This window comes from Rhyacophila brunnea, unplaced genomic scaffold (assembly GCF_057557595.1).
Source record: "Rhyacophila brunnea isolate RB1 unplaced genomic scaffold, BYU_Rbru_1.0 scaffold_16, whole genome shotgun sequence".
NCBI lineage: Eukaryota > Metazoa > Arthropoda > Insecta > Trichoptera > Rhyacophilidae > Rhyacophila > Rhyacophila brunnea.
Genome location: NW_028232816.1, coordinates 13,071,745 through 13,084,263, shown reverse-complemented (window position 1 = coordinate 13,084,263; position 12,519 = coordinate 13,071,745). Strand labels below are relative to the sequence as shown.

General features: G+C 35.0%; 1 protein-coding gene and 2 non-coding genes across 3 annotated transcripts in view; all 3 read right to left on the bottom strand.

Annotated features, from left to right (window-relative positions):
• The window catches only part of NaCP60E (Na channel protein 60E), a 294,537-nt gene that overhangs the window by 114,276 nt on the left and 167,742 nt on the right, over nucleotides 1–12,519 (bottom strand). The gene's annotated exons all lie outside the window — the stretch shown is intronic.
• TRNAP-UGG (transfer RNA proline (anticodon UGG)) lies at nucleotides 899–970 on the bottom strand. The gene has a single exon. It is a non-coding gene; the product is annotated as a tRNA-Pro (tRNA).
• Nucleotides 3,154–3,225, bottom strand: TRNAP-UGG (transfer RNA proline (anticodon UGG)). The gene has a single exon. It is a non-coding gene; the product is annotated as a tRNA-Pro (tRNA).

Here is a 12,519-nt window from a genome sequence, read left to right as displayed (position 1 = left end):
GACAAATAGCTTTTGTGACGAGATCCTTGCGAGGATATACATTATACCTTACGCTTAAGGCTTGTTGAAAAGAGTATAGCGCTGTTTACACGATGAGATTCATTGATGAAAATGCTATCGATATCAATGGAGCCAAGATATTAAATGAAACTAAAACTACAAAAAAGTTCATTAGAACTAAAGATTAGATTACCTGCGCCGTTAACTAATTCAGTTATCTAATAACAAAACTAAATCATGATGTTGTATTGATTTGTAATTTGTAGTAATAGTTTTGAACGGAGAATTTCTAAGAATTTTATTTAAAAATTGTCCATAATTATGTTCAATAAATAATTGTGCCTTTAAATTTTGTTAATATACCTATCTGTATTTATATTGTATTGATGTATCTGTCTGTAACGCAGGGCAACACATCACATATAGGGCATGCGCAGCAAAGAGTGTGTCTTTATTGCGCGATCGCACACATAGAATACACACTTTACACATCTCTCATGCGCGCTGCACTTAATCGCTTAGTATAGCATTTCGTATAGCATTTCGGTCACACGCGTCTAACCTATTCACTGGATCCATTCTATAGGGCGGTGGCTATCGGCGATAGTTTATCACATTTATGTATTGAGGTGGTTAATTGTTACAATAAGTTAACCGTCTAAACTGTCAAAAAAATCAAGTCATATCTTAGGTATAAATACGCACTTAGATTGAGAGGATAGAGCGAATTGTTACCAGTTATACCACGAATAATGGTTTGGAGTATATTAGTTTGGAGCTATTAGATTAGATTATGGAATTTGGTTTATATTCAGAAATGTAGGCAAAGATAATATATTTGTTAATTTTCTTTCAATTTTCCAGTTTGTTGAAATGTTGAGTTTTTATGTAAAAAAGTGGGCTCGTCCGGGATTTGAACCCGGGACCTCTCGCACCCAAAGCGAGAATCATACCCCTAGACCAACGAGCCGATTGAAAACAATTAAACACACACACGATTTATTCGTTAAAATTCATCACTCGTACAACTTTCACCTGACTGTAGAACGCAGACAATTAGTAGGTTGTTTATCGGTTTATAGATTATGAGCCATCCACTACTCGCGATGATATTCGTGATCCATGTCAACGAAAACGTACGAATACACAATAATATTTATTGTGTGTTAAATAATCAGTTTTTTTTAAAGTGAAAATAAAATTTAAAGTAATTTTACTAATTCTACCAAGAACGAAGTCAATGCCTTTCCTTTCTCATATAAAAAAATAGTGCAAAAATCGAAAAACGGTCTATATATTATTATATATGGAAAAAAAATATACATTTCAACAGAAATATATTTCAAAGTAAAGCTTCAAGTACCTGGGGGTACACATCACGGGAGATGGCATTTTGCAGAAAGAGCTCGCTATCCGAATGTGAATGGCTGGAGCAACATTCAACTCGATGCGGAATGTCTGGGACTCACGATTGTACTCGGACAAAACCAAATGCTGCCTATTCGACGCTTGCATTCTGATGGTGCTGCTTTACGGTAGCGAATCATGGAACCTTACGAAGGCTCAGAGCAACCGTATACTGAGCTTCGAAAACAGATGTTTGCGACGAATACTGGGTGTGCGGTGGTATGACTTTAGGAGCAACGAGGAGATAAGAGAACGCACCAAGCAGCCTCTCATCACGCTGAAAGTGAAGAGGCGACGTTGGACCTGGACCTTGCTGCGGATGCCAGAAGAGAACTTCAACCTGGCTTGCCTGTTCTTCAAGCCGACCGGATTCCGGCGTCCTGGAAGGCCACTAAATACAATCCACATAGTGTATACGGCGGAGCTACGGGATGCTGGTTTGATCTGGAACGAAGCAAGAAGACTGGCGAGTGACATGCATTCTTGGAGGCGCCGCGTGGTGTCCATATGCTTCAGTTAAGGAGCGGATATGGCAAAAAAAGAAGAATACTATTTCAAAATTGACAACAAATGAGTATATTGTGTCAACAGCGTTCAAGTTTCCTTTCATGTCATTCCAATAATCGTCAAACTGATGCCACATACCTAAACACAAATCAAATTATATGATACCATTTTACTATAAGGCCATGAATGCTCATCACAATATTGTTTCAATTGTTAAATTATGTTGTTTTATTTCTGACGCTAGTAAAATGGGTACCGACCTAAAAGCGTTAAGTAGGTGTCTGATAGTCAGATATTTGATGCGCATGAAAGGAAAACTAAATATAAAGCATATTATCAGCACATTTGAAGCTGTTGGACGCATTAAAAATGCTAGTAAAAACGCCAAAGGCCAGATTAATTTTTTTCCAAGCTAGGTGCCTATCGAAAAATTCTAGATCTGACAAGAAAAACATTAAATTGGCAACGCTGGTGACGAAGGCTTTCTACTGAAAGTATACAAATTTTCAGTCATATTTTGTACTTTTTTGTGATTGTTTATCTGAAGATTAAAATAATTACAAGATAAAAAGAACTTTTTATATACAACGTTATTAAATTTTCTGTTGAATCATATAAACTTGACTTGACTAGCTTAAACGATCAAAAAAAATGTACTTGATAGAAATAATACTCAAATGTCATTTTGACAAGTCATATTGATTTCTATAGTAACGCACGTATATATTAATAATTTAGTTGCTAGGACCCCAGACCGCTAGCAACCAATAATTGTGTCGAAATAACTTTTCATACAAAACAGAATTAACTGTAAACGAATTCAATTCTACTTAAAGATGGCTAAAAGTATTTATTGTATCAATAATCATCATAATATATCAGACAATGCATTGGCATCGTGTTCTGATATATCCTAAAAGTTTCAAATGTCTAGCTAGTCGGGAAGTTAGTTAAAAATCGATTGCAAGATTTGTACCGGAGAAAGAACCACCGGACAAATAAGAATACGAGTTAAGAAAAACGTTGTAATAAAATAATGATTGTTATGAAAGCCTCAATGTTTATTATGTATATTTTGTAATTAAACATATATTTTAATAATTAAATAAATATTGATTGAATGGATCTAATGCTGGTGGGTTTTTTATATTTATTTTATCCCAAATATTTGGGGGTACTTGTTAATTTTCTTTAAATTTTCCAGTATGTTGAAGATTGGATTTTTTTATGTAAAAAAGAGGGCTCGTCCGGGATTTGAACCCGGGACCTCTCGCACCCAAAGCGAGAATCATACCCCTAGACCAACGAGCCGATTGAAATCATTTCAAAAATATTTTCACGTGTTCGTTTTGCGTTGAAAAATATTGTGAATCGACAAAATTTTCACCTGGACGGTGTGACATTAGGCAATTTTAGCCACGATATAATATAACAACATAATTTGATGACAATAAATAAATAATTCTGCTATGTCATAGATGTCACCTAGCAGCTGGAATAGAAATAGTGCTGCGCTGTTGTTCGGTTAGTAGGTACCTACTGAACAATTTTCTTTCAGGGTATACTGACAGAACGCATTAAGTAACTTTTTGAGGGTTTTCTGTTTTAAATGTATTAAATTTTTCGCACTACGTCCTTAATACTAAAAGACTTAATACGTTTTGCGTGTACGAAATACTTGTAGCTTGTAATATCTTTTAAGTTACAAATAAATAACAAAGAGGACCGTGATGCCGGTACCGCGGTTGTTACGTTGCGAAATAAAATTGTCAAAATTCAGCATGTGTATAATACTGTTTTAATAGTATTTCTTTGTTTCTAAATGTCATGTAGTGAACGTCTTAAATTAATAATTTATTTAAATAAATACAACTTGAATTCTTGAATACGGTTCTTGACTGGTGGACAGCGTTAATTTAATAAAAAAGATTGATTTTCAAATGCATAACGCAGTCCTATTATCACATAGTACAATGAATAACCGCGAAAGCCTTATGCAATATATTATGTACAAATATATACCTAATACGTAGATGTATCGTATTATATTATCTACTATAGTTTTACATGATGCCTGTTTGATGCTTTAATTATGTCACAAACATAAACTCCCACATGTCTTCTAGTGCAGTTATTTTCAACCAGTGTGATGTGACTCACTGGTGTGTCAAAATATATTATTGGTGCGATGAGGTATCGTATCCGAGGGGTTTACTAGGCATTGCTCTAATCTCATTGAAAATAGACACTCCAATACTGCCCGTATCAAAGTAGTGACTTGTTTACATGTAGTTATCTCGAAAAGGGGTGGCGGACGAAATCCCGAAGGCCGAAATCCCTAAACCCATTTTTCTACAAAAAAATGGTTTTTTGTCTCTCTTGCAAAATTTGCGCAATTCAAGATAAATGTTAAGATTGCGCAATTACTACTGTTTGTATTTTTTTATTTTTCGGGATTTTGGCCTACGGGATTCCGGCCATTCGGAATTTCAGCCATTCGGGATTTCAGTATTCGGGATTTCGGCTTTTGGGATTTAGGCTTTCGGGATTTCGGCCTTCGAGATTTCAGCATTCGGGATTTTGGCCTTCGGGATTCCGGCTTTCGTGGTTTCGACCCAAACTCCTCGAAAAGTAGATGGAATTGCAGGAGTAACAAAATGTGCGAGATGCAGAAGAGCTTCTAAAACTCTATGTGGATGTGTATGTCAGAGTTTTAAATATTTTCTTTGACCGATAAGAAATCATAAAATATCATCATAACCTTTAGCAGCCGAGTCAATCCACTGCTGAATGAAGGCCTCGCCTAGCTTCCTCCACTCTTCTCGGTCCCTAGTTCTTCGCTGCCACATACATTCACCGGATTTTATGAGTTAATCTATGCAGTAGGTTTTAGGGCAAGCATGTGGTCGTTTAGTGTCACGTCCCTCAGGTACCACTGTATGACCAGCGGTTTTCCACTCGCTGAGCGACATGTCCAGCCCATTATTATTTCAACTGCTTAGCAATCTTCGCGTACTCTTGTATGTTTTCTTGTCCATTGGTTTATTTTGTGGTATTTCCGTGTTATGCCCAACATGCACTCTTACATTAAGCGTCCATGTTTCACAGGCATACATGAGCACTGGTAGCACACATTCGTTGAAAACTTAACGCTTAAGACACAAAGGAGGTTACTTTTGAAGATACTATTTAGGCGCCGAAACTTTAGTTCTTCGGGAAATCTCGTAAATATACTAATATAGTAATACAAATATTAAAGGGGTGACATTTCAATTGTGCTTAAGGCCGATACCTCAGAGTAATAATATAAAGAGAGTGGATATTGTAGGCAAAATGATGCCGCGTTTCTTGCGTATAACGCACAGTCGAACCTCAATTTTATTATTATTAACTTAACTATGAAGGATTACACCATCATGTTGCCTGTCAGTACGGCTACCAAATTTAAGAATAACATTGATAACCACATTTTCTATTAAATTAACAAAAAATAATTAACACAAAAACAATAAATTTCAGCAAAACGTGTTCGCAGTTTTTAAATGACTAGAATTTTTTACCGACGACGTGTACAAAAAATATTTAATTCAGCCATAAAAATTATGTCTTAATCTAACGCATATTGTGGAGATATAAGCGTACCGAATGCTTTCTTACTCGCACTCATACTTTGCCGATGTACGTCAATGGCTGGAATCACGATATTTTTGGTGTGTCGACATTTTAAAAAGGTTGATATCCTATGGCACAGTATCCGTTGTGTTGGCACCATGTAAAATGTAGTGTTATACGTGTTATAACGCTTTCAATGCTCTCAGCATTACCGAGCCTTTGTGATATCCAACATTGTGTTACATAATATCCTCTCATATTACGGCTGACAAATCAACCATCAATCAGGCTCCACTTTGCACTGCCAAGCTGTATACATCGAGGATGTAATAGGCAGGGAAGTGAAAATATAAATAGTTAAGAATATATGTATATATTTCTGTTCCTTAGAGCTGAAGTCTGGAAATCACATATGCAATATTTTGCAGGATAGCAGTTTTAAAATAATTTTTGATAAACTAATCTAGTTAAAATACTCACTCGCGTTTGGAATAAAGCTCCGTATGTTGGACTTACGCACTTTTGCAATTAATATTTTTCTTATAGCTTAAAGAAGAAATGACTTAAATTGGACATCCACTCTTTCAGCTCTAAAGTATAATAATTTGACTATCGTCGTTTTAGAAGTAAGTATTTTAAAAACCACGTGACATTGGACTTTTGAAATTTTCAGTGTTTCGTCATTCCGCAGAATAGTTTGAACGTTCACTATCTCTATAAATTCAATGATAGATAGTGCCAACTAGACTATTTGGAATAATTATTCATGCTAATTTCAATTAATTTTAACGGTTTCTACGTAATGCTTCAAATACACTCTATGGCGATCCGTCATATATATGTCGAAAAACCCGTTTCTTATGTTGGCGTCCTGTATCACAGGGTTTCACAGAGTGTAAATACGATGTCATAGCTGTCATACAATATGTATGTATAAATGTCGGAATGGCATAGATTTGATCATAGACACTAAAACGCTCTTAGCATATATGTGCCCGATAGTCATATAGTCTATTTGAACCATTATGCGTACGCTAAAATTACCTGAGATATTGCATACATAGATAATATTTTTACCAAAACCCACCCTGCGGACTATAGATAATAGGCAACATTCTTATAGAAAATACATAGTGCCAACCACTAAAAACAAAAAACACGTGATTTTGACATAAGTCGAAAATGTATGGGCATGTAGAAAATGATTAAAAATGTTGATTGAGTCATGCGGATATCGATGCAGCGCGGTAAGCGTTAGGTGACCTCATTGTTGTTCTGGTAATTTCGGCAGATTTTGCTAACTGACAATGTTCGTTTAAAAGCTTAAGGCTATATTATCTCAGTTGAGGCATGGTCTAAAAAGATCGTGGCTAGGCTTTGCGCGGATTACGGGTCGCGGGTGCAAATGACGCATGCCGAACGAAATATAATTTGCCATATTAATCCAACATGCGTCCATTTAATGTTCTGTTTATTGTTTGTTCTATTAGTAACAATAATAATATATTCATTGACGTGTTTTCTTTTTCTAGTAAATGGGTAACGCTTTTAGTCATCTTTACACGATTTAAGAATTAATGCCCCCGTCGCCATCACAAAACAAATTGACGTATTCACACCTCGACGTTCGCTCTCAGACTGCCAGCGAGTCCAAAATTTCATCGCGCCTATAGTTGAAAATTATTTGCCGGTTCACTGAAGTATCGTCTTAAAATAATGTGCTACAGGATAGGAGCATCAGTCTGATAACAGAAATCTATTCCAAACATAAACTGTGCCATCACTCTTGCCAGGAACTTAAAAATATCACACGAACTCACACAGATACTAACAGGCCACGAAGCGGTGCGAGCTTATCTAAAAAGATTTAAATTGAGGGATGATGACTGTTGTCCATGTGACGGCAACACATCTCAAACTGTGTGGCATGTCATCAGCGACTGCTCTATACTAGAAAGGGAGCGATGGACTCTCAGGATTCGATGTAGACAGCATAATTATGAAATTGACCTCCAAAAGCCTCACGAAGTACTAAGCAATAGAACAACTCAAGAACAACACTACACAAAATATTTAATCCTGGCCATAAAAAAAATTAAAGATATAAATGGAGGAACCTAATTAGCTCCACATCAATGCAACTAACCCACCCAACCAGCTTGTACGAAAAAGCAAGGACATGGTTATTAATAAAAAAAAAACATTTTAAATACCAAGAAAAACGATATTACACACCTTTTCCCCGTAGAGGTTACTGTGACAGCACTTTTAAATATGTTTTTTTTTTTTTAAATAATATTCCATCCAGTTAATTTGTGATTTTCATCGTTTTTTTGTTTGTGTGCCTGGAAAGACTATATTCTCATAATAAAATTATAAAAATCGCCAACATAAAAGCGTAAAAAATTCACACATACGACCTTGTAATGTTGAATGAGCGACAATATGTCGTATACGGATTTCATACAGATGAGTGTAGATAAAAAAGCAATGACTTTTATACCGCCATAGATCGCAGATACGACATAATATTACTGTGGTTTTTTATGGATAACTTTAATATCGACTATAATATCAGCCATAAATTTCTCTAGGCACTCGACTAAATCACTGGATGTGTATAAATTGGCATTTATGTCAAGCGATACAAAAACGTGTTTACGTAAAGCAGCCTCCCAACGTTACTGTGGCAGGATTCTGAAGTGAGATTTATGCACTGTCATGATGGAGCCTGGATGTATTATGTAAGTCCGCTACCTACTTCAGTCATACTTAACATAATATTATAATATTATACACTTCAACATACAGTAAAAGTGGTTTTATTCATCATCTTTTTTGTATCTTCTAACTAAATATTGCTATTAAAAACTTATTTTAGTTTTTACCACGTTTTTCTTAGATCGTATTCTTATTTGTTCGTGGATGGTCTTGTGGATCGACTCCGGTTGATGATGATTTATATATTTAACAAGATATGGCGCGTGATATAAAATACTTATATACTTAATAAAAAAATCTTCACCCCCACCCCCATAAATAGAGAAAGTCAACAGTTGGATATAGGCGCGCATCTTTGAAAAGAAATAACAACGTTATTAATAATTGAAATAATCGACTTAATAATCGATAGTGGATGCATTTAATTTTATTACAACGTTTTTCTAAACTCGTATTCTTATTTGTCCGGTACAAATCTTGCAATCAATTGCAAAAAATTAAGTAACTTTCCGACTAGCTAGACATTTGAAACTTTTATAATATATCAGAACACGATGCCAATGCATTCTTTTAATACTTTAAGCCATCTTTAAGTAGAATTGAATTAATTTTCAGTTAATTTTGTTTTGTATGAAAAGTTATTTCGGAAGAAATCCGTAATCCAATCCACTATTATTGGTTGCTAAGAGGGTAGTCCTAGCACTTTTTTTTGTAGCTTTTTTTGAAATGGCTTATTTCAAAAACATACTACCTTATTCTTAGGTCAATAATTATTATAAAGTAAACATTATTCGTAGGATGTTTATCACACTTGAATGGTCAAAGACATAGCTTATAATAAGAATCTTTAGAATTATCTTTAAATGTATTAATTGTGCACATTTTTGAATAATAAAAATGTCTAATTCTTGACAACTTAGGGATCACAAAGATTATAAAATATATTTTATATCGTAAATTAGTCACTATAGAATGTTAACATTAATTTTACTAATGGTTTTGTGAATGCGTTTAAAAATTAATATACCTAAAAAATCTTAACACCACTGCACATGGATGTACTGAAATATGACTAGGTATATTCTAAAAAAAATGAGCGAGAGGTTTAAAAGAATACAATTTTATGTAATAAAAATACTTATGCAGTCATCAAATATTTAATATAAATATAAAAGATAATAAGGCTTCAAAATTATATAAATAGATTATCTACAACGTTTAAGGAATGTTCAGGGTTATGCTCTGAAAATTCCATAAAAACTCCATTTTGACCTACGCTGAACATGTGGGCCCTTTATCGCTGATCAATCTGCTGACCCAGGTAATGAGCTGTTTATCGCCATATATGTTATTGTATTAGGTCGCAATTGATATTGGGGTACATTTAACAGATGGGGGTGGTAGAAATTTTAATCAAAAGCGACAAGCATGCCGCGTCGCTTCAAAATAATTACAAGTGTTGAAAATGATTTTTTTAATCAACAATATTGAGTCAACATTGTATGCGTCACTCAGTGTCAAGTAATTTATATAGATAAAGTTGACTAGTTAGGGTCGCGTTGAGTTTGAATATGTGAGGCGGCTTAATAACATAAAGGCTGACTGAAACGGACGCGGTAAGTCACGAGTGGCGATGCCGTGACGTAAATGACGAAACTTTGGCAACAAAAGCTTCCGCGACGTGTCGCAATAGCGCTGACCGCGGCCATATTTCCAAAACCGCACGCTTCCTTAATACCAACGTAGACGTTTAGCATTACAATTAATTTTAATACGGTCGCTCAGAACTGACATGTTATACGTCGTGTTATTTAAGGCGATACCTCTACCTACCAGCCCATCTATTCTATACACAAGACTGCTTTCGGCCTTTACGGCAGCTAACTAGGGTAGGAAAGTATTGAAATATTAAGGCTATACTTCAGCTGAGACATGGTCTAAAAAGATCGTGACTAGGCGATGCGCGGATTGTGCAAATGACGCGAGCCGAACAAAATATAATTTGTCATAAAAATTCAACATGCGTCCTTTTAATGTCATGTTTATTATTATATTCGTAATAATAATAGTATATTCATTGACATGTTTTCTTTTTAGAGTACATGCGGAACGTTTTTTAGTCATCTTTACACGATTTAAAACTTTATTCCTCCGACGCCATCACAAAACAAATTGACGTGCTCACACCTCGACTGCCAGTCTCCGATTGGCAACGACTGCGAAATTTCGGTCCACATACTGTTGAAAATTATTTGCCGTTTCACTTATGTACGCTCTTAACACTTGTACATGTATTGTACATTTTTTTATTATTAATAACCATGTTCTTGCTTTTTTGTACAAGGTGGTTGTTGATATTTTTGAACAATCACAAACACGCAGGCTTCGAGAAAATCACATAAATATTGTGTCCTCACCGGGATCGAACCCAGAACTCTCGGGTGCTTTACGCACTGCACCATGAGAGCCGCCTATTATAACAATTACATTAAGTTGGCCGTCTGAACTGTCAAAACTATCTATCTCATTCTAAAATTTATCATAGCCATGAGAGGTGCTGTTAAGTGCTGTCAATTACATCTAACTTATTGTAATTGTTACAATAAGTGCTAATACTTGGATACTTTACTGCCCTATATAGCGGCCGAAAGCAGTCTTGTGTATAAAATAGATGCGCTGAGGCACCTAGTGGAAAAATACGAAACTTGAAATTTGAGACATTTTTTTGATAATTTAAACTTTAAAATGTATTAATTAATAAATATGTATCTGAAAACATTGAAAAGAAAAATATTTGTTATTTTAAGTCAAAGATAAACTTACAATTGTAAAAAAATGTTATAAAATGTAAATTTGTCAAAAGATCCCATCTTATTATTACATATTATATTTTATGGTCATATTTATTATTAAAATTTAGTTTATTAAGTTTTCTATGTTTTATCTAAGAGATTTTTGACAAATTCATACTTTTAATATTTATTTTAAAAAACATCGATTTTTATAAAAATATAAATATGTAGTCGAGCTTCAATATTGGGACCATACCTAAATAAGATTTCATATAAATAAAAAGGATGTCAAGTTATACATTTTAATAAATCAAAACTTCCAATACGAAACATGTAGCATTATCCTTTTAATTAACAGAGATTGTTAAATAATAATTACTAAGGGATTATGCGGAATTTGTTTTAGAATTTTTAATATTCATAAATAACATTTACTAAAAGACAGTATAGAGTAGCATTCCTCAAATGGAGGTTCGCGAGTTATCAGTATTGGAATGGCGTATGAAAAATGTATAATATTTTCTCGTAAAATAGCAAGGTTGTAATAATTATATAGTGAAATCTTGTAGGTAACTGTTGATTTTGGCGGAAGGTTGATATACAAGCGAGTGAGTTATCGTATTATAGAGTCTGGCGAGATTTAATTAAAGAAATTTTCGAAAACGAGGCACATGGAAATTTTTACCTCAATGTGGGTACGTAATTCAGTAATAGACTTTTGAATAAATACATCTCAATGGTCAAATCTGAATTTTGAATACAGCACTAGAAGCCTCTGCCAAAAAAATTGGCTTACAAATAAACGAGGCAAAAACTAAATACATGCCTGTCTATGTCACACCAGGAGAAGGCGCACCAAAGTTAGATATTGGTGGATACAGGTTTGATACGGTCGACAGTTTCATATACCTTGGTTCTCTTGTAACTCAATATAATGATATTACAGAAGAAATCAACAAGAAAATCATGTTTGCGAATAAATGCTACTTTGGCCTGTTAAGACATTTTAAGTCCCGCATACTATCTCGCCGAACTAAAAGCACCTTTACAAGACACTTGTAAACCCAGCGCTTACCTATGCATCGGAAACCTGGATATTAACTCTGTGAAATGAACGAGCCCTGAACATTTTTGAAAGAAAAATTCTCCGCCGTATATATGGACCGATCAGGGACGGCACCAATTGGAGGAGAAGATATAATGCTGAGCTCTACGGGCTATACGAAGATTGCAGCGCAGTTCAATCAATTAAGATTGGGAGACTGCGATGGCTAGGTCACGTGCACCGTATGAATGACAATGAATCGTCAAAGAGAGTGATGTCCGGCAATCCAATCGGGCGTAGAAGAAGAGGCAGGCCAAAGATTCGCTGGTTGGATGGAGCTGCCAATGACTACCGTGTTCTAAGGTACCAAATTGGAAAGCGGCTACACTGGATAGCGACAGGTGGAGGGAGCTGTTGGAGGAGGCTAAGACCCAC